This window comes from Oenanthe melanoleuca, chromosome 5 (assembly GCF_029582105.1).
Source record: "Oenanthe melanoleuca isolate GR-GAL-2019-014 chromosome 5, OMel1.0, whole genome shotgun sequence".
In the NCBI taxonomy this organism is placed as follows: Eukaryota; Metazoa; Chordata; class Aves; order Passeriformes; family Muscicapidae; genus Oenanthe; species Oenanthe melanoleuca.
This window is the reverse complement of record NC_079339.1, coordinates 3620923-3643828: the sequence shown is the minus strand read 5'-3', so window position 1 is coordinate 3643828 and position 22906 is coordinate 3620923.

Genomic DNA, 22906 nt, shown 5'->3' with positions numbered 1-22906 from the left:
GAAAATTATGATGTATATGGCAGAAAGGAATGCTTGAGAGTGAGGCCTTATTTAAGTTGATTTTTTTTTTTCTGATCTGGTGTTTAGCTTTTTTTTTTCTTCCCCACATAGCAAAGGAAAAGCTACAGATAAATTGCAGCAGCAATTCAATTTATATATAAATAAAGCCATTTAATAAAAAAAATAAAGCAATTTAAACCTGAGAGACAAGCATTCTCAGTGTAGGAAGAGCACTGGAATTTCTTGGAAACACTTTGTGCATTCAGGGAAGCATGTGCAGGAGGTAAATGAGGATCTCTGTCCCTCAAACCAAGCACACTGGCTCCTTCAAACACATGAAGATTTTCACAGTGTGCACATTTTTTTTTTTTTCTTTATTATGTTCTGATTCCTGGAAATTGGAATTACTTTTGCTTTGTATTTGTCTGAAGAAGCACGTGCTGAAAAACTCAGAGGCTGAAGTTAAATTGGTTTTGGAAGAATTATTTTAGTGAAAAAAACCCTAATACTAGATGTGCTGTTTTAACAGTTTAAACTACAGCAAGTTTAAGTCACTCTTCATAATGTTAGCAAACTAATTGTGAAAAGAATTGTGAAAAAAATTGTGAAAAGAATTTTTTCACATCTGTGTCCCCAGTAATACTGAAGTTACAAAAGCTACAGAAAATGTGTTCCTCAGCTCCCAAGTTTAGCATCTGTTCAAGATTAAATACTCTATTTTTCTTTTCTTCACAGAAAGATTTGCTGGATAGATTGATGTCCTGATGGCCATTAAATATCTAGGATGCTCCAAAGTGGGAGTACCCAGATAAAAACCATTGAAAAGTGATTGTTATTTGTATTGACATTAGATTTTTACTGTGCAAGCAGCTCCATGCAGTCTCAGCACCAGTTCCAGAGATTAAACACTTTGACAATGGCTGTGTGGAAAATGGCCAGATTAATTCCTTATCAAACAGAATTGATTCAGTATTAGGAATGGAAACCATCTGATGTATTTTTCAGATCAAAGCTAATTCTGCCTTGACACACATGCACTTGAGTAGCTGTGTCTGTGTGACAGCTAAATTATAGGAGTGCTTTAAACACACATTATCTTGTCACAACACAAGAACATCCTACTGTGCTAAAATGCTGCTTTCAGAAGAAACATCATTTTCTCATATTGTGGGGGAGGATGCTGAACAGCTTCTTTCTTTTACATATCTTGTATTTGCACCTTCTACAGGCATGAGAAGAGCAAAATTCTAAAGCAAAAATTTTGGAAACTCTTCATTTCAAGAGTGTTTTCATCCTCTGTATTTTTATCCTCTTCACCTTTGTAATGAAATATGTTGATAGCTGTGCCTAGGATTACACAGAAAATGCAGAAGGAAAACTGTGATTTCCTTTTAGAGTTTGGTTTCTTATTTAAAGAGAGTAAGTTTTTTTCCCCCTCATGCATTAGAGAAAGTGAATGCTTTTGAATTCAAATTGTATTAGTGTGTTTGGGAAGATTTAATGAGTATTTTGCAACAGCTTTGTGGCACAACTTTAACAAACCCTAACAGCTGATACTGTGAGACCTGAGTCAGGTCAATCCAGGCTTTCTGAAATTTAATCTTTACTAAACCCAGGTGCTGTAAATTAGGTTGAACTTTTCCCAGTTTCTTGTAAGACAGTTCCATATTTAGGGCCTGGATTTGGAGCAGGGCACTGCTACCATCTGAACTGAGGCTGGGCTGTTTGTCAGGGCTTGTTTGGTTTCCAGTCCATTGCCAAGAACAAGGACACATGCATTCCCTTCAAAATTTGGGCCTTGGAAAAAACCCATTGGTAAAATAATATTTCTTTTCAACAATTACATGGTCATAGAAGTAAATGTGCTCTAAACTGATGGAGTTGGTTTTACACAGATTTTGGTTTTTGGTAGTAGGGGGGACACAGAGGTGTAAATTGGTTCTATGGGAGAACTGATTTTTAATGCTGGCTAAAATGACAATACAAAAAAACATACGGGATGTCAGATTCCTTTATATTTATATAGATTGGAGAATGTTTTCTGTTTTCACATATCATGCTTTAGCTTATTGTTATATGAACAATGAACGTGACAAAATGAACTTCTATTTCTGTTTCACAAAGTCACTGTTTTACAGAATATAATGACAGTTCTTGATTAGGGGTTGGACAGATTTATACCACCCTCTCTGTCTCAGCATATTGAAATTATCTGTGCCTATTGATCTGTATTAGGGTCACATGTCCCTCATATCTCACATGAAAGTTCATTGCCATTGAAAGAATAGATCCCATAAAGGAATATATTTTTTGTAAGAAAAGCTTGAATATAGGTCTGATACTATTTCAATAAAGTGTAGAAAAACATATGAAGGAATAGAAACATGAAATCTAAAAATAAATGTGTATTTCTTACTTAATATTCAAGATGTTTGTATTGCAATATTACATAATGTCTCGTACATACTCTGAAATATTGATTATCCAGCCTGAAACACAAAAACGTAGCACTGCAGTTTAGCTAAGAATTTAGAATTACTGATCTATTAAACAGGACTAGGTTAGTACATTCTCAACAAATGAAGCTTTTTCTTTTATGTACCACAATCTTGGATTTATGCAATGCAACACCACATGGTCTTTACCAACTGATCTTTTGGTTTTGTATGAATTAATCATTGTCATTCCATTGTCCTATAAAGGAATGTGCTTCCTTTCTCATAAGGCTGGACAAAATGATGCTATTAAAAGAAACTGTTAGTAAAATAGAACAGTATAGAGATGTGCTGAATGCAAAAAAAAGTGAAAGAATTTTGAATTTCTTTGGGGCCTGGCATTTAGGGCAGGGTTTGGGGGACATTTTTCTTTGGTTGATTTTTTTTTTCTTTCCCCCCTATTTCCTTTTCTTTTTTCTTTGCTTTCCTTCTCAACTTTATGTTCTGAATCAATTCTTTTAGCATTTCTATTTACAACCAGAGCATCACTTTGACTTTCACAGTGGACCAGATGGAGATTTCTGGGGCCTCATCCTTGACACCTAATGAAAGTTCTGCCTTTGTGTCTGGAAATTTAGAGAGTTGGGAGAGGAGAACATTGAGACTAAGGGAGAAGAAATGTGCTGATGATAGAGTACTGTGAGTGGCTTTGTTCCAGCACTGGTGTAAAACCCTAAATGAATACAAAATATACCCATGGTGCTTTATCTGGGCCACGATTTGACTATTGGACTGAGATTAAAGAATGTTCACAGGTTGCTGAGCTGTGAAGTTTGGTATTGCTGTTTAAGGAACTCCTCAATTTACTCCCACACAAAGTTATAGTCAAAGGTCTGGAAAGCATTTAGTGGTGGAATTAGGAAATCATGAATATTCTCATCTGTAAGAGGACCACCCACAAACAAACAAATATTTTGACTGTAAAGCCTTTAATTTTAAGCATTTTGAGCTTGACTCTTCTGGCTGTGAAGGGACCCTAATGCACTAGGGCATTCCTGCACTTTGTCTGCAGGATATATCCTGTCCTGGTTAATACTGACCATGAGCTTTGAGAAACAACAGACACCCATAGTTAAAGGCTCCATCCAAGCTTCAGTTATCTATATTCCTATCTAGGCATCCCATGAGTCAAGAAAGCAGTGACAACTGTATGATTTATTTTTAGAAATCTCTCAAGTGGAATGCATGAATGTTAAAATATAGATTGACTTTCTTTATCACTACAAATCCTATTTTTGTAATTTCAGTGTCTTCATTATTAATCACCCATCCTGTGATGAAAGTGCCCCTTGCTAGACCTGTGTGTTGGGGAAGTGCTGAGGTTTGGTTTGGTGAGCTTGCTTAAGGCTGTTCTTCATGTGATCACAATCAGTACTAACTGCATTAGAGTAGTGAGTGCTACCCAAGCTTCTACTCAACTTTGCCAGAGACACATTGAATGACCTAATAAAGGAGATGATATTTCCTTTCTTCATCTTGGTTTTCCTCCTGTGACACAAGGACAATATTACTGATCTCCTGAAAAAAGCTCATTTAAACTATACATGCATCAGTGACTGAGGGCTGAAACTCTGGTGCTGTGTAATGCAATATGCCTAGTGAATGCTGTTGACATACTTTCTATAGGAGTGTGAGTTCAAGATGAATTCAGTGAGGAGAGGACTTTGAACAGAAGAGTTTCCTCTTTGAAGTGTGCAGGCATGCACTAGGTGCTGAGACAGGGGTGTATTGTTCTGTTTTACACAGGAGTTACTCAAGCTCTGCAGCTAGGGTTACACAGCACAGCAGGACAGAACCAAGCACCTAACTAAACACTCAGTGCTTATCAAAAAAATCTGATCTGGCTTCTTATATATTCTTCCTATATCTGGCTTCTGTTTGTACTCCTTTGGGTGCAATACTGCATGTCTAGTGGTAAGAACTCTTTGAATTAAAACAAAAAAGAATTGAACTCTTGGCAGAACTCCCACTGTACAGTGCATCATAGTTTTTCAGAATGGGTGTACTTTACTGGTTAACATCTCTCCTGGCAGGTATCTGAAAGAAAAAATCTTAAAATTATGAGGCAGCTAGACCAGTGTCTGTAAATTCTACTGCAGGATATTACAAAAAATGTTATGGTAAGTGGTAGATTAATCAACTGGAGACAATATTTGCTGTGCTGAGTTTCTTACAGATTGTGAAACAACAGCAGTTAGATGCAAGCTTTTGATGCATCTACATAACAAACTATTTAAGTGCAGACACCTTTTGAAACTGCAAAAAGGCCTGCTGAAATCCACACTACATTTCAAGAATAATCCTGATAATTACAACAAAAATATTTCTACAACTTGAAAGTGACCAAAAGAAATAGGTTGCTTTGAGGAGAGGCTTAGGTATAAAGCCTTAGAACATTCTCAGGTAAGCAGCCCATATATACTGGATAGAGTGCCTATAGTAGAGAATTTATCATGGAAATACCAAGACAGTGAGTGCCTGGTTTATATACAGCAAATTAAGCAGGCAGCTACAATCCAAATTTCCTGTGTAATATCCAGTTTCAGCTGGCTTGAAAATGCTGGTGATTCCCACAAACAAAAAGAATTTGCAATCTCCTAGAAATTTCATTAGAACTTCACATTCATTAATAGAGAATAATTTTTACAAATAGTTTGGTCCAAAGTTTAGTCTTGGACCTAATGTGCCCTTCTTAATGCACCTTCAAACACCAAGATTTCATGCAGTTAAATTACAGATTGATTTTTTTATTTCTGAAAAACTTGCATGCTACAGTATATCAGTTAAAATAATCACCAAACCATTATTTCTTCGCTAAGTGCATCACTACACATTTCAGCCCCCCTCAATACGTTGGACTATTTCCTCTCTGATAATTCATAGGAACCTGTTGTATCCCAAGAGTCAGTGAAGGATGCCATGGGCCAGAGACCCTGGCAGGAAGCATCCCTCTATATGTTGTGGAGACATCCTCCCACAGTTCACTGCAGCTCTATGCTAATTTCCCAGTTATGTCATGCCTGTTCTCCTCCCCAGCTCTAGAATGTTCCCTGCTCCTGGGTTCCCTATTGGCCCCTGTTCCTAGCTGCTCCTCCCCTGGATCCCAGTTGGTTGTTAGACCTTGGTCCCACCTCTGCTCCTCCCTTGCTCCCTCAGCCCATTGGCCCTCAGTTCTATGGGTACCCATTTATATACCAGACCTTCCTTTTTTCCAGGTTCTTTGTCCATGATTCTCTCCTGTACAATAAAGCCCCTCAAAGAACTTCTCCTGTCATTATTTCTCTGACTCTTTGGAAATCATCAAGCAGTGTGAGGTCTGGTGCACCCTGACCTTCCCTTCTCATGGAGCAGACACTCTGTGGAAGGTGGTGGTCTCAGCAGCTGCTGCTGTGGTAAATAAGTCAATTTTATCATATGTCAAGTATATATCCTGTAGATAGACAATTGTTCATTTCTCTATGAGCTTTCTGACCAATATGTGTGCAAATACATACAGGAAATGAAGAAAAGAACTTTAATGAAATAACATACAATGAATTTGACTAAGGGAGAGTTTCTCCAGTGAGAGAGATTTTTCACTACAAAAGAAATGAATATATATATATTATATAAAATACAATAATTTACAGAACAGCAAACCAAACCTTGTGGAGATTGATGAGAAATACGTTGAGGATTCCAGGGACCCCATCCTCTAAATAATTATGCCCCTGAATATCATTATGTTTTAAAAAATTGCAGTCAATATAAAATTAGTGTGTTAGGGGCAGGCTAAAAACCTCAGTGTCAAGCAAATGTGTAAAGATCATGACACCTCATGGTAAGACCATGACTTGTTTCAAGTTTGCTCTCCAGCTGAGAAACCTGTCTGTGGAACGTGAACAGAAATGAAGTCCCAAGTCAGATTATTACCTCTTCAAAGGAAATTTTAAAAGACTTAGTGGTAAGTCTGTCAACAGTATCTCTGAAAATGATAGAGATGAGAAGTCAGTTGCTGGCATGTACCACCCCATGTGTAAGACATGCATGTTTTTTGAATGTATTTGTTGTTAACATGGGAAATGTCTGTTAATCCTTTAACTTATTAATAGCCTTTTTGTTGGCCTTTTACAGTGGGTAAAACACCACTGGCAGTGTGCTAAACACAATTTACAATGTGTGCAGTTCTTACTATAATAGAATTTTGGCCTCTGGAGCTTTGGGTATGATAACACTAGCCAGCAATACAGATAAGTGTTCGTTATGAGAAAACATCCTGAAAGACAATGTTGGAAGCATCCATAACTTCAGTTCTAGAAACCCGGAATCAGAGAAAAAGCAAAGACATGAAAGTGGAAGCACTTCAAGTTTATATGTAAAGTAATGAGCCAAAACCAGATAAACAGATTTCCCTGAAGTCCGTGGAAAGGAAGTGAGTGAATAAGAAACTGGTGCATCTCGGAATTGATTGACTGAAGGTCTCCAGAATCTTCGTTCACTTTGAAGCTTTATTCAGCTTCTTCCTCAGAGGAGTCCAGGAACAAAGAGCCACCCAGGCAGAGAGAGCAGGGGTTTATATAGGGACAGGAAGGGGCGGGGCAGAACAGCAGAACAAATGAGAGGAGGGCACAGGGGTGGAACATGGGGAGGGGCCAATGGGATACATGGAATCAACAGCAACAATGCATTCTGGGGAAGCTTTTTCCTCACCATGACCACAGGGGCTGCTGCTCAAGGGTTATGTCTATAGGGGAGTGTAACTGCATTTTCCTCAGCTGGTTTACCAGCCTCCACAGGCTCTGATTTTTAATGTGAGCTTTGGTAAGGGCAATAATTTACTACATGCCTGTTGCTCAGTTTATCCACCAGTCTTCTCAGGGTCTAGTTTTGGACTCTGTGAAGTTACACAGTGCTTCCAAAATACAAACAACATGGCAACAATGGCTTCCCTCTAATCACTTCAAGCTGAACTTTTTTTTATAATGTGTCCAATGGAAACTGCTTTATTTTCCAATACAAACAGGAAAAAATAAATCTTCCCGTTGCTTTCTGTACAAGAAGGTAGTTACTCATAAACATACATTTACACTGTATTTCCTCTTCCTGAAAGTGTGCAAACATTTAATGACTGCTATTTGAAAACCAGAAAGGAGCCCCTTAAAACAGTAACAGGTCTTTCTCCTTGACATCTAGACGGGTGTTGTATCTGCAAATGGATAGATTTATTTTTTTCTTTTTTGGATTTCCTGTTGGAGAGCATTTGCATTTGAAAGTCTTTTCTGGGCCTGGAGATTACTGTGAGGAGGTCTGGGTAGGGGGAAGGTTTTGATAATTACGAATTTGTGCTAGTTTGAGGGCTGTCTGTATGATCCACGCTCTTTCTTGGAATTAATACTTTTCTGTGCTAGATAAAGACAGTTTTTTAGTTGACCTAAACAGTACAAATTTGGTAGAACTGAAGTATTCAGTAGTAGTCTTTTTCTCTTGAAGTTATAACCTTTTGAAACTAAGATTCTGTCAAGTTGTAAGGTGAATGTGGATGGGGAGTAGTGACTGAAGTGACCCCATTTAAGAGAAGGGATAAAACTGCAGGTCATGGGGACAATACCCATGTTGCACATCTTAATTCAAATTCTTAATATTTATTTTTGATCCCAGCATATTGACTAAGTGTATTTTCCTGCATATAAAAATTCTAAATACTATATGCCTGAGAAAATATTCAAAAAGATGGAGAAGACCAAATCCAGTTGATGTGTAGTAGAAACTGTTTAGTTTTCCATCTTTGAAGAAATTGAAATAAAGAGAAGAAGTTACTGAACAAACAGCATTGTTGTTTTACTGATGTGTTCTTACTCTAAATGTAGGCTAAGAAAAAATTATATGCCCACATCATGAGTTTGAAAACAAAATGTGGAATGAGTGAGAGGCAGAAAATCAATATGAGTGCATTTTTTATGAAGCTAGGTATTTTACCCAGTTTAAGAAGCAAGTTATCACTATCAGAAGGGGATGAAATGAAGCTTTACAAATAATCCTTCAGGTTATCATAGGAAGAGGATTCAATTCACTGAGCAGACATCTTTGCAATCCCAATTTTGAGTGCTCTGGTGTACAGAGGGGGGAAAAAATTGAGAGGTTTTTGTCAGCCTTTAAGTGGTTTATAGTAGGTCCAAATAAAATACCTGATGATCAGGAAAAATGAATATAGTGTTTACCAGTATGGACCTAAGATAGACTCAGAAATGACAGACTGGACAGGTTGATGTCAACTCTGTGTAATGCCTTAGTAGCTGTTTTAAAGGACAGACAAGTCAATGTCTGAAATGTAAAGTTCAGCTGGGCTTTGCTAAACTGGAAAAAAAAAAGAGATCTGATGAAATTTTTAAAAAGCAAGCATAGTGATTACTGATAAAGTAGAGTTTAAGATAAAGACATCTAAATTGCTTTGAAGTTTGTCAATTGGACATCTGTGAGAGGAAGTCTATATTTTATTTATTTCAGGGTGAGGATGATTTTCTTCCCAGTTTCCTTGAAAATACTTATGATCAAACAAACACATTTCCCTACTAGCCTAAGCCATAAAGTGCTGCTGTTCTCCTCATTAGGATAAGTGCAGCATCAGACAATTTAGCTGAAATGGCAGCTAGTTAAAAGAGAAATTGCAGAGGACTACAGTGTGAGGGAATGCAGACAGATCCTGTCCCATGCTAAGAACAAAAAGCTCCAGAGCGCATTTGCTGGCTGTGCTGAGGAAGCCAGAGCTGCTGTTTCTGCTATGCCAGCCTAGAAAACCTACTTCTTTTACATTGTTTGCTCATGTCAGGAGTCACTTCAAATTTATATTTTTACTTATTAGTCATATCATTGCTAATTATTTAGTTGTGTTAGGTATGAGCTGTTGTGTATAATGAAGTATCCAGATTATAAATGCAAATTTCCAGTAAAATAACTAACAGCATCCTGAAATGTACCTGTCTGTAGTCCAATTCACCAGGGTTAATATTTGCCAAATACTCCTCTGAGACTTATTTTCTTTTTTGCCTAACATAGCAACCTGCCCTTGTAAAAACTATCAGATGTTGGCTCTCTGGTCTCCTTTTCTGTGGCTTTATAAGTTCCTTGCTGACCAGCTTTCAGGTGCAGTTAGTGCAGTAGTTTTTGTGGAAACTAGATGAGAATACTATGATATAACAGAAAAATGATTCAGAAGTAAGGACAGGAGTGAGTCTGGAAAATGTTGGTAGGTCAAATGTAATTCTTCCTTTGTCCAGCTGTGCCAAATATTTGAGTCTGGAGTGTCTTATAAGATCTTAGAGTTAGCTGAAGGAGATGAGAATAATTGACATGAAATGAAAATTTTTTTCTTTGACCCAGCTGCTTTTGTGAAATTTTATACTGGTTATTATTTGACATCAGCTTTTCCTTTATAGAGGGTAAGCTCCCCCAGTCAGACAAAGCAGAGAGCCTCAATCTTCCCCCAAGTGCAGAATAAAATCACTGAGCCAGAAATGAACTCATTTTGAGTTTTTGTGCTTCAGCACTGGAAGAGAACAAGGACATGTAGACACACAAGCCACTAAGAGGAAAAAAGTTGACATTCAACCAGTTTAGGCTTCCAGTCCTTTTGTGGCTCACAGAAAATTTTGGCTGATTCTTGTTTCCCAGACAGATAATTGGTTTTATTATGGGAACAGTATAATTCTATTCAAGAAATATAAGTTGGAAATTACCTTTATTTGCTTAACTGAAGAAATAACTCTTCCCTTTCTTTAGATGTGTGGCCAGCTCTTCATGTCTGAGCTCTTAGTGTGCTGTGCTGTTTGTTGTCTTTGCTTTGACTCCATTCCTTGTTTACAAAAACTTTAACTTTAGAATTATTTTCCAGTGGAAGCTACTAGAAAATAATCCTTCTTTTGATTGAAAAGAGCTACCTTAATTTATTTATTTATTGCTTTGGTATTCATTATTTTTATATCATTTAAGAATGTGTATCAAGAACTGGATTAATCCTATTATACTATTATAAAGAAACCTTTCAAGTTTCCAGTCTTCTAGACTGGTCTCAAGATAGACTTGTGTTGGTTTGATTTCATGTTTGTATGTTTAATGTATGTGTGTGCACCTTATATATTTCCACCACTTTGCTAAAAATTTAAAAATCGAATTCTTGCAATCCACTTTAAGTTTGGTGCTGTTATTTATCAGCTTTAAGTTTGTGCTGTTATTTAAACACTGGCATTGACAGTGGTGTCTAGCCATTAAATAGAATCAGTAATTGTAAATTATCCAGCTTAGTAAATGGAAAAAAAAAAAGTGCATCTTTCAGAAAGTGATAATTTCTTACACTTAGTTCATTATGCCACAAGTGAAAGTCACAAATACTTTTTTTTTTCCTTGGCTTTTCCCATCTCTGCAGGTGGCAGAGGAGACCCAAAAGTAAGAGTCCAATTTTCTTGCTTTGCTGAAGAGATCTGTGAGAGGAGATTTGACATTACATGTTACCATGGCATATCTCTAGAGTACAGGAGGTAAAAGTTTCTATATTGGAATTTTTACAACTAATTTATTCTTTATATCTTAGATATCATTGACATTTGTTGGCAATTTTGGCCTTAGGAAACACCAGGAAGCATATTGCCATAGAAAACATTAAAGAGCCTGCATTTTGCAGTGCTGATTTACCTGTAGATTTGTTTTATTGTTATTTGTATTATATCTTCTAGCATTGTGCTAGATTTGGAAAACATTTTCAAGTAAATATGGTGTTTATATGGTTAAGTTAATGAGGTAAAACATTATCACCTTAAACATTTTCACATGTATCTCTTTACTTTATGGAAGGTTTAGGATCATGTATAGAAAATTTACGTCTTTGTAACACCCATGATCTGCAAGCCTTAACTTCTGGGATTTTTTTAAATTTATTAATGATAATAGTGTGAATTTGGAGATGGTTCACTTTTCTTACAGGGAAATTATTTGGGATAAAATGGATTAAATGAGTAAAATGGATGGACCTGCCAAATGCTAGATGCAGAAGAGTGACCTTTAGAAATTAATAAATATCCCTTATTTTAAACTGGTAATGATGTACATACATGTTTTGGATATTACAAGTTTGTTATGATTTTAGTGAGATATTGGAACAACTTGTGGCTGAACCAGTCAACACAACAGACTACAATCTTGTTATTTTTCTGTTTTTAAAAGCAGAGCATACAACAATATATCAATGTTTAAATAACATTGAAATATATCTGCATAGAAAAAAAAAATCTTCAGGATTTTTTGTTCTTTATAAATAATCCTAGTTGAAAATTTTAACAATGGACATATATGTGGCTGATTGGATTGCATGGTGAAATATTGCCAGTAAAGCAAAAAACCATGCTTGAGATTACAGAACAAAAATACACATAAGTTTTTAAAGTATGGAACTTGGAGAACATGGGAACTTATAACATCTTTTAGTTCAAGATATTTAGAATTCAACAGGCCCAAAGATTAGAAAATGGTTTTCAGAAAATAGTTCAGCTGTGGAGAAGGAGGAGAGGTTTTGAATTTATGAAATTCACTTGCTGTGTTTCTGGAGCAGTCTGGTTTGGGCTGCAGGGTGGTGAATCCTTGTTGGGTGGAGAAAGTGATCAGTGTCTTCAGACAAAGCTCATTTTCTTCCTTCCCATTGCTCTTTTGGTAATTATTGCTTCTGGATTATAAATGGGCCAAGAGCATTCCAAAATTTCTAAAAACTTTTACTGCTACTGTGCTCTATACACAGTAAGGCTTGATGGGGAATGTGGGATTTATTCTATTAACTTTTGTATATTAATATTGAGGTAGGATGAATTTTGCAGCCATCATTGCCATGAAGTTATTCATAGAAGAGTATCAGCATGCATGTTACATGTTTTTACCATCAAAAACAGAATTAAAAGTGTAGATTATATGTTTTTGAACAAAATCTGGGACAATCCTGGTTTCATTGAAATAGTCTTTAACCAAGAATGATTTGGATTCAAACTTGCATCTGTATCCAAGTTGTTTATTAAAATATATCTGATTTTTTCTCATTTCTCTACCAGATGGAGTTAAAGTGAGTTCTCCACTCCACATATTGCTGTGCACAAAACAGAAAAATATGAGCTCCCTCTTGTGGTCCAAAAACCCTTCTCCTTTCCCCAGCTGAACCAAGAGGACCCTTAACAAAGCTGTTAAAATATTTGAAGTTTCTTGGGTAATTCCTGGACTTCATTAAAGGATAAATCTCTGATGTAACAGTATTATTGAGACATTTAAAAGCATGGCACAATAAAATAAAATAAAAAAGATAGGGCAGTGGTCATTCTAACAAGGAATTAAAAGCTTCTCTAGATACATCATTTTAAAATACTGGCTAATAATGCAGGTAGACAGTTCTTAGTCTAATAGAAGATATTTTTTAGCTATTAGAAATGAGAAGCATGTTCTCAATAAGACATAAAGTATAATTTTACAACTTCTGGGATGGCAGACATTGCAAAATATGATACTCATTGCAGGCACTTAAGGACTGAAAATTCGAGAAAACTGTGTAGAAAAAGTCTTCTCACCAAAAAAACCCAAAAAAATCAAGAAGTGACAGCTCCATCAGTAGTACAGTTTAACTGGTTTGCAGCCCAAGACTCTGCTTATCCTTGTGCATCAAAATTTCTTGTGTTCCTGGTGATGAATCAGATTGGAAACAGTTTAAAGACACTGAAGTTGTGGCTTCTTTAGTCTGTAATTAATTCTCTTTTTAAAGGTGTTAATTTCATACGGTTCTTGCTGTAAGTTTCCAAAACGGTAACAAACCAGAAACTTAGATTTACTTGATTTCAAAGACATTCAAAGATACAGACTCCTGTGTCAATTAGACACTTTGTTTTCTTATCTCCGGTTTTAATTTTTCAGCAGATAAGTTGTTTATTTTTAGAAAAATTTTTGTCAAATGAGGGACTAATGGTGAGTGAGATTCTGTTTTGACTTCTGCAGGGATTATTCACACCTAATTGTTAGAATGACATCTCAAATGGTTTCTTTTGGATGGTCCTTTTAACTATTTCAGGTTAGAGTGAGAAATTCTGAACCTTTGCATGATATGACCAAGAGGATCTCTCCTGGAGGATCTGAGAGACAGCAATCCTGGTGCCACCTGTGTGATAGCTTTAGTTTACCTGGGGAGCACTCCAGGAAAAACAGGGTCAGAAGGAATTCCCTGGAAGGAATTGCTTGTAGGCAAGGTGACAGTGTGTCTCCTGAACGAGGGGTGGATGGGGATTGTTCATTATCTTTCACCAAATGTCATTTCTTCGACACAAGATAAAAAACCACAAGAGTCAGAGGCCTTAGAGAGCACTGAGGAATAATCTCAGTGGAAGAGTTTATTGAGAAAGTGTAATTTATGCTCTTCTATAATTAGATGGAAAGCATGCTGGTACCATATTGTTTTTCTAGAGTAGCTTTGCTGGCACATGGGCATGGCTTTGGTTGTATTCAGGAAAAATTCAAGCTGTACTTTCAAATGTTATCTGCTGAGGTTCTTTTGGTGGGAAGACTAAACAGCAGTGGCTGTGTGGAGATTAAATAAGCAGTAGTGAGCACTTGTATTAAAAAAAAGAAAACATGGGAGCATCTACTCATGGAGACAAAACTATTTACCATCTGAGAACTAATGTTGTAGAGAGAAAAGATGGAGACAAATAAACATCTCTGCTTTCTAGAGTACAAATAACATGTCAAGCTGTCAAAGAGAGTGTTTTTTACCATTTATCAGATTGTTCTATTCTTTGAAATGCTTTAACATTCTGCCAATCACATCTGAACCCACTTGTGTGGCTTTCAGGCATTCTCTAGGCTAACTGCAAGAGAAGAGCTTTAACAAATGGTGATTTCCTGTAAAGTGTGGCTTGCTTTAAGAGACACTTTCCAATCCACACGTGATTACACATTTTAAAGGAATAAGGATGACGAAAGTTTAGCTGGAGAAATCCACGGATAAACACATTGATTTTTATTACTTTTTGATTACAAAACACAATATTTTTGCTTTCCTGGCACGGCAGTTTTGACATCCTGCAGTGGCTGTGTCAATTCCCACTCCCTTTCCCTGCTTTCCCATTTGTTCCCAGGCTCTCCTTCTTACGCACTTCGCTTCATTTGGTTGTTTTTTTGTCTTGCTTTTCTTGCTCTTACTTCCTTAACTACCACACCATATGAAGCCAGGGAAAACCTCACCAGCTCATAGCGTTGCTTAGCAATGTCATGCATCTCTTGCTGTCTGTTGTGAAGCCATGGCATCCTGGTCTTTCACAAAGATTGCTATATCACTGCTCTGCTACAGGTTCCATCTCCCCCCTGAGATTTCTGATAAGAGATGATGTGTCTAGACAGCCTACATAAGAGATTACCTTCCATCCATTATAATATAATTAGATCAAGCCATGCCAAAGCTCACCAAGATTTTGTGTTTAAAAGGTCAACAGCTTTTATTCCATATCTCAAAGATAAGCACCTTACATAGGGCTTAATATGTAGAGTGCTGTGCCTGAAAGAAAAGGAGCTTCAAAAGATTTCCACTTCTATTATATCATTCAAAATAGAAATTTGATACTGTAATACGTCCATTTTATCTTCTGTGATTCATGGAGCTAGAGATAAAAATAGGTCAGCTATGCCCCTACTGCTTCAGGATTATTCCCTGAAATATATTTTCTATTTCTAAGTCCAGAGTAGATTTAACTATCTCCAGTGAGGATTTACATTTATTAAACTGGAGGGCTATTCTTTGGTGGTCTTAATATATTATCATTTATCATTTGTATTATGGCAGCAATTGGAGAGATCAGCTGAAATTAGGATCCCACTGTGCAAGGTATTCTATGAACACATTGAGCAAAGTGATTTTTCCACTGGGGGGGTTTACAGTCTACATAGATAAAACAAAGACTGAGAAAGTGGCCATAGCAATATCCCCATTTTAGTGGAGCACAGCAGAAGCAAAGAGAGGTGAGCTTCTCCCTTGCCTCTGATAATATAAATAACAGACCTGAGAAGTGACTTCAGCTCTGTGCATTCTAACCTTGTGCATTACCTAGAAACAGATCTTTACATTAGAGTAAGATGCCCCTCAAGGTTTTGGTCACTAGATTTTTTTTTCTTCTCTAATCTCTTGCCTCTTATGGGATTTATCAAATTCATTAAATTACATTTTTGATGTTAAATTGTTCTGCTTGTTAACTCTACCACTCAAACATCAGAAGAAACTTAGCACTTAACCCATGTTTATAGAACTTCCTCCATTGTTCACCAAATGACGTGTTGAGTTTTAAATTTTTTTTTCACTTTTCTCTGCCAGCTCCAAACTCTGCTCTGAGTTCACTGTATCTTTTTTTTATCTTTATAATTCAGAATTCCTAGCACTGATTGCAGTACCACTGAACAATTTTGCCAAAATTCTACAAAACAGAGAGGATGGCTTATTTTTTTCCATGTAATCATTGTCTGGCATATTCTATATGTGGGGATATTTCTCCTAGCAAATATTTTTCTGCTTTGCAAAGATCACTATGGCCAATCTTAGTGGGAGCAATACAGCATGGTTCTAAACAGCTTAGTGTCATAAAGGTAGTATTTCAATTTTCCAGACTTGAAAAAAAGGAAAACTAACACGGATAATAACACTAAATTCAAAATATATCCACCCTCCAGGAAGAAAATTTACAAGACAAGCTCACAAACATTTCATTTAGGCCAATGAAGTTGAGAGCACTGCTTCAGCACTTGTTTTTCACTCCTGTTTATCTGGTGTGTTTTGTTTATCAGGCTTTTCTAGCAGGATGATAATGTAATTTGGGCTGTGGTGATCTGCATCACTGCTTGGCTGACAGTGACACACCTAAAATGTTCCTCCTTAAACACTTCAAGAACACCATTTCAATAACAAAAATACAGTGTTGTGCATGTTCTTTCTGTGGTATCTGGAAGGGAGATCATGGAAAATCCTGCTTTGGAAACAACCCACAAGCATCACTGAAGTTCAGCTATATGTCCTTTTGGAAAACAGGTTTCAATTTCCAATTAGCTTTAACAGTAAAAAAAGAAACTAAACTATAGAATTAATAATCCCTTCCTAACCCTGTTATAGGTGTTGTTCACAAGTTGTCCTTTTTTGCTGCTCAGTTGTTGGAAATATTTCCAGCAGCCTCTCTTTTGGTATAGCATTTGTTGGGGGCAGCAATGCTGCAAAAGGGAGTGTTTTCATGTTACAATTAATATTTTTCTCTTCTTAGTTTGGACTGTTGCATCTACCCTGTCTCAGCCAACCAACCAGCAATGCATTTTTTGATTTAACATTGGGGCAGCAGAAGAGAAAATGGCAGCAGAATTCAATATGTTAGCAGTAGAAAGGATGATAACAGCTCACTATTTGGGGGAGAAATAGAAGCCAGTGTCTTCAGGCTCAGACATCTGTTTCATACAATTTTGCCAAGAAATGCCATAACTGTGAGCTCTAGTATCATTAATTACCATAATACAGCTAGTATTGAAGTGATGGTTTTAAGAGATTAAAGAAAGTACATGCTATATGTATATTTTCTGTTCTTTTTCATAAAGTTACTTCCTCTGCTAATTTTCACCATTCTTCTTCATAATTGCCACTAACAACTTATTTATTAATTTGGTTTTTTTCTCATGGTGACACTTCAGGGATGGACTATCTGCATCTTCTCTCTCTATAATGAGCTACAATGAGGGGCAATTAGCTCACCAGCCACTGATGCAAACTTTTGTCCTCCAGCACTCTTGTGTGTTATCAGTCATCTTCACCCAGGCCCACCATGCCCCCAGCCAACAATAAATCTGTGACTAACAAAACACAGCTCTTGTACCAACTGTGCAAACTGAGCAAGGAGCTGATTGCTTTTGCTGTGCTTCATTTCCTCATCCTCTTCACACTGCCTGCAGTAGAGGATTTACAATTTAGGGTGGTCTGGGAGTGGCAGCTGTGTGCAGCTCAGCCACTAGACAGGAAGAAAGGGCATGGCTAGAAATGAACATAAAATATTGATTATGTGTATGGGTTGGCTTTTATCCTTAAGAGTTCCTGGTTTTCCTGCTCTTCCCTTTCCTGAATTGTGCTTCAGATGCAAAAAAGCTACAATTGAGTCTCCTGAACCAAGGCTCACTCTTGTCACATTGCATTCTCTGTGTGTGTGTGTGTGTGGATTTATAATCTGCTTAGTTCAGTCTCTCCATGTCTATCCTGTGTTGCCCCCAATAATTCTGCCTGCTTCATGAGCTGGATAGATTTTAAGTGTTAGTTAGAAGCTCTGTGTTAACTGACTTCTGTTCTTTTCATGTTCCTAAGCACATTGCTGGCACACAAAGGTCATAAAGAAGAAACCAAATTGAATCTGCTCTGAGGTCTTGAAGTGTTGACTTGCCTGTGTTATTAAAAATAATGTAAAATATTTTAGTTTTTCTTTTTTTTTTCTTTTAAATTCTAATACGAAAAAATTATCTAATCACAACAGTTTTTTCAGAAGGCAGCAAATACTGCAACAACAGTAAAGCCCAAGCTGACAATTATACTGGGCTGTTCTTTTTCCCTGTAGTAACCTGTCATTCATTGTTAGTTATTTATTATTTTCAAATATAGTGAGGTTCTTATATTGTTATTTTATCTTACATAGGATATAGGAAATTACAAATAGTGTAACATGAATTAAAATCAGAATTTAGGGACATATATATATATTTTTTTAATGGGATTTCAAAATCTGCATGATCTGTCATACCTTTATCAAAAGTGAAGCCACATAAAAGTGATAATTTCAGCATCAGCATTAGAAAAGCACCCTGCTTACTCAAGGACATATTTTGATTTTCATAAAACCCAGACCATGAATTTTAAGCTGATTGTGAAGGTTTACTAGCCTAACTTCCTGTGTAGACACACTCAGGGTTACAGCTTTGTGTTACAGCTGATCTAATAAACACCATGCTGTTACCAAAATGGTCACTGGGTTCAGCTGGAACTACTTGATCAGGTATAGAAAAAGCAAATAGACAGGTGTGGCATGAGCAGAATATCCTTCCATGGCCACAGTGAGATTTAGATTAGCTGCATCTTTGAATTTTCTTCATATTCTAACATGGAAGTGCTCTTTTCATTTTGGTTTTGTTATTCAAAAATCTTCCTGTGTGGTACAGAAAAAAAAATCTGTGCAAAAATTATTGTTCATACCTGATTTTATGCCTTTGCTGTAAAGAATAACAATTTTTCCTTATGTGGTTAAGCCCTACTATTACCAATGTGCTACTAAGAGAACTAAAGAATTCCTGCCAAATTCTGGCAGATGTAGTAAAGGTTCTTGTAACCACTAAAATGGGAGAGAAAGAATGAGCCAAAAATTCGGGATTTGGAAGAACCTGACCCAGTGTTGGCTGTACAGACCATTTACATGTGTATATAACAATACAGGCTATCCTACACATTTTATGGGTTCTTCTGGAATAATACACTGAATTTTTCTCTCTTCCTGTATCATTGATGGTTTTGTAAAACATTGTGTAATGGGAGCCTCAGCAGGTTAGATGATAATAATTAAACAAACCAGAAAGTTGGGTTATTTGTGTTTTTTTATTTTATTTTTATTTTTAGAATTGATATAAAGATAGCTTGACCATTATATATTTAAATATGAGTCATTATAAGGCATATGTGTATATCCTTGTCCTTGCCTATAGATAGTGGTGATGTGTGAAACACACTGGAAAAAGAAAGCATGCTGTAATAATAGAGCTGAAAGAAAGAAATAAAAGGAGGAGACAGTATCTATTTTTTTTTCCAGAAGAATTGAAAACTCTAGTTCATTTTGTATATGATAGTTCTGGTGGAACTGATATCTTAGAATTTAGGCTGTAAATCATTAGGCAGACTTTTCCTTTTTCACAGATGTAATTATGTTGCATTTGAACATCTTATTACATGAAGACATGCAACTGAGTGGGATTCATCAAGTCTTTGCAGTTAGCTCACATAAAGAAGTTCTTTTTCTCTGGCCTATCATCAGGCCTGAGTATGGTGTCAGACATCTGATTAACACAGAAAATCATAGGCTTGCTGAATCATTTGATATTTCTTGGAGAATAAAGGGGACTATAAAATAGAGCATGAATAATTCATGTGCAGGACTATCCAAAGTCATTTTGTGATGATGTGATTTCTCCCTCTTTTCAGAACTGAACTTTGCTTTTAAAAGCCAGTGTGATAAAAGTGTGTTTCTGTAGTGTGGAGAGACATCTTCCTTTTCAAATATTTATCTTATAAAGTAGAAGTGTCACAAATGTTGAAAATAGGAAGAAGAAAGACAAAAATATATTGGAATTTCTTTACCAGAGAGAACTGTAGGGTGTGAAAATAAACTGACTTGTTATTTCAGGAGATTTAGTCATGACAGTAGAAAACTATACTTTCAGTGGAGGGTACAACTAATTTTTAAGAGCATCACCCTGTCACAAAATGTAAACTGAGAACTTGGCACGGTATTTTTCTTCTGCAGAGTGCTTTGGAGGAGATGAAAAATAGAATCCTCCCCAGTCTGCTTCATTGCCACATTTAATAGGCTTGTGCTGGGGTGCTAAGAAATACAATCTGGAAATTTTTTCTCTAGTGGTTTAACATGTTAAAGTCTTGAGTGTTTTTTCTGCTGACCAGCTCACCTCTGGGTTGTCATTTCCATTTCAGTATTAGCAAACAAAAAGGCTTAAGCAGATGAAGTCTATTGCTGTGCTTGCCCTTCTTATTTTCCAGGCTCTGCCTCATTTCTGAGTCTCTATAGCATCATTCCAGCACTTTTTTATGTTATCATTCACTGGACCTGCCTCCTGAAAGAAAAGGTCTTGTGCAAACAGTGGAAACTTGTCTCTGGAGAAAAATCATCATCTTGTTTTGTGAAACCAAGCATGAGGGAATAGACTTTTGTGGTGTATTCCTGAGTGACCAGGGAGTAGCAGACCATGCTGGGGTGAGGCTGCTCTTGGTTAAGGGGGCTGGAAGTGGAAAAAATTCTACCTTAATTGAGCATTGCAACCTCTGGTGAGGATTACAGGTGAAAAATTAGTAGCTGGATAAAAGCAATAGAAGGAGAACAAGTGAGATGTGGAGAATGCAACATAGGGACAGCTACAGGTTATGAGGAAAATGATGTGTAAAAGTCCTATGAAATGCACCTGTGATGTGCTGAAGTCAGATTAATAGTTTATTGTGTTCATGGAAGACATGGGATTTGAGTCCTTCATTTTTATCACCTTTATTGTTTTTTAACCTGCACATAAATGTTATACTACATTGATGTGTAAATTCTAATTATACTCATTACAGTCCCCTAGTACTGTTCAGTTATCTTAGTACAAATATATTTTTTTCAGTACAGGTTATTTCCACATGGAAAAACCACACTGTGGTCAGTTATATGGAATAATATCTGCATTGGGCCTGTAGTATTTAGTGCCTGAATCATTTGGGGATTTATTAACTTAACCTAATAGTAACACTGAAAAGATGGAATGAAAACTCATGGAATCCAGTTAAAAATACCAAAAACTTGAATGAATAGTAACTTGGAAGGGGGTTCTGCTGGAGACATTGTGCTTGGCAGTGCCTGAAGCATTTCCTGCAGCAGGGATGGGATGGAAAACATGTGAGAGAGCAGGGCAGCACCCTGTAAAGTGAATTAGAAACAAAATGGTTAGGCTGACTCGTGGTGCTCCTCTGTTTCTGGCAGAAACAAAAAATTTCTGTAGTAACTGTCCTGAAGCTGGATTCTCAGCTGACACTTAGGAGCTTTATGTGCATATTTAATCTTGTATTATTAGTTAAAAGCCTCTGGAAAATAGTTGGAAACCATAAAACAATTTTTACTGTGGTCAAGGGAATTTTTAACCCTGTGGGGAAAACAGGAGAAAGCAGAACTGATTTTGGGAGGGGGGAGTGCAGAGAAGGGAGAAACGGGAGAGCAGAAGGTAAACTAGTTTTTGTTGTTTGTTTTGGTGGGTTTTTTTTTGTTTGTTTGTTTTTGTTGTTGTGGGGTTTTTTTTTTTTGTTTTTTTTTTTTTTTTTTTTGGCTGTTTTGTTTTGTTTTGTTTTGTTTTGTTTTGTTTTGTTTTGTTTTGTTTTGTTTTGTTTTGTTTTGTTTTGTTTTTAATTGGCTGCACTGATAACAAGCTCCAAGGCTGCAGGGAAGCGACCTCAGCCCTGTTCACCGGAGCAGGGAGCGCAGGCTGGGGCTGGAGCTGCCTTTTAGTCAGTGATCTGTGGATAACCCCCAGTCCCTCAATGACGTGGGAGAAGCCTCCAAAGGGAGGCAGTGAGTCAGAGAAGGAGGCTCAGACATTGCCTGAGCAGCCACGAGCGCGTCACTGGTAATCCCAGCGACACCTTTCGCATCCCTGGCATTTGGCTCACTGCTCTCCACCAAGGCTGGCACTATGTTTTATTTAAGGCTTCCTCGCTGCCTTCTGATGTGTGTGCTGCTGTAGCCTGGCTGATTGGTTGCCTGTTATGTTTACTAACACTCTGAGATCCTGCAGGAGAGGGGGGGGAATCTGTGGCATCTCTCAGTACCGCTGGGTTGAACCTGCTCTTTGTGTTAGACACGAGGGTATCCAAATTAACAGGCAGTTAAAACAAATCCTTTATAGCACGTTTAAATTGCCAGACTGCAGAAGGAAAAATCATCTTGATGGAGTATTACCCAAGCTGAGCTTGTCATCTAGTAAGGATCTTGTGCTATGTGTGTGTATGCTGGTGAGGAATGTTAATCTTGTGTTTTGCATCTCTGTGAAGCATTTGCAGTTCCCCCAAAGAGCTGCCTAGAGGATGGGCAAAGGAAAGAGCCAAAAGCCTTTTCAGAGGAATAGAGGCAGAGAACCTTTTGGGATAATGCTTCTTCCTCATTCAAAGAGATATATTATCTGGGGTGAGGGTTTGGGGAAATCACAACCCAGCAAGGGAGGTTGGCAGTGAGCAGATTGAAGTGGCTGTTGCAAGGGGCAGAGTTTATAATGTGGTTCCTCACAGTTTGTGCTGCTCTGAGCTGTGGCTTGTACAGCCTGTTCCTCTCCCCAGCTGCTGTCTCTGACCACAGCTTCGGACTATTTGTCTCAGCTTTCCATTTTGTCACCACTTCAGTGGCTGACCCTGGGCAAAGGCTGTCCTTAATGACTCAGTTTCTTTTTTTGTCAAATGCCATGCTAGTAACCACAGCAATAACATGACTAGTATCCACCTGCATCATAAAAGACTTTTACAGAAACTTTTGGACTTCCATCTGCAGTGTCTAGTTTTCTCTTGGGAAATAAGAAAGGAAGAGAGAGAATACCCACAGCATTTCAGCCAAATGCTTCAG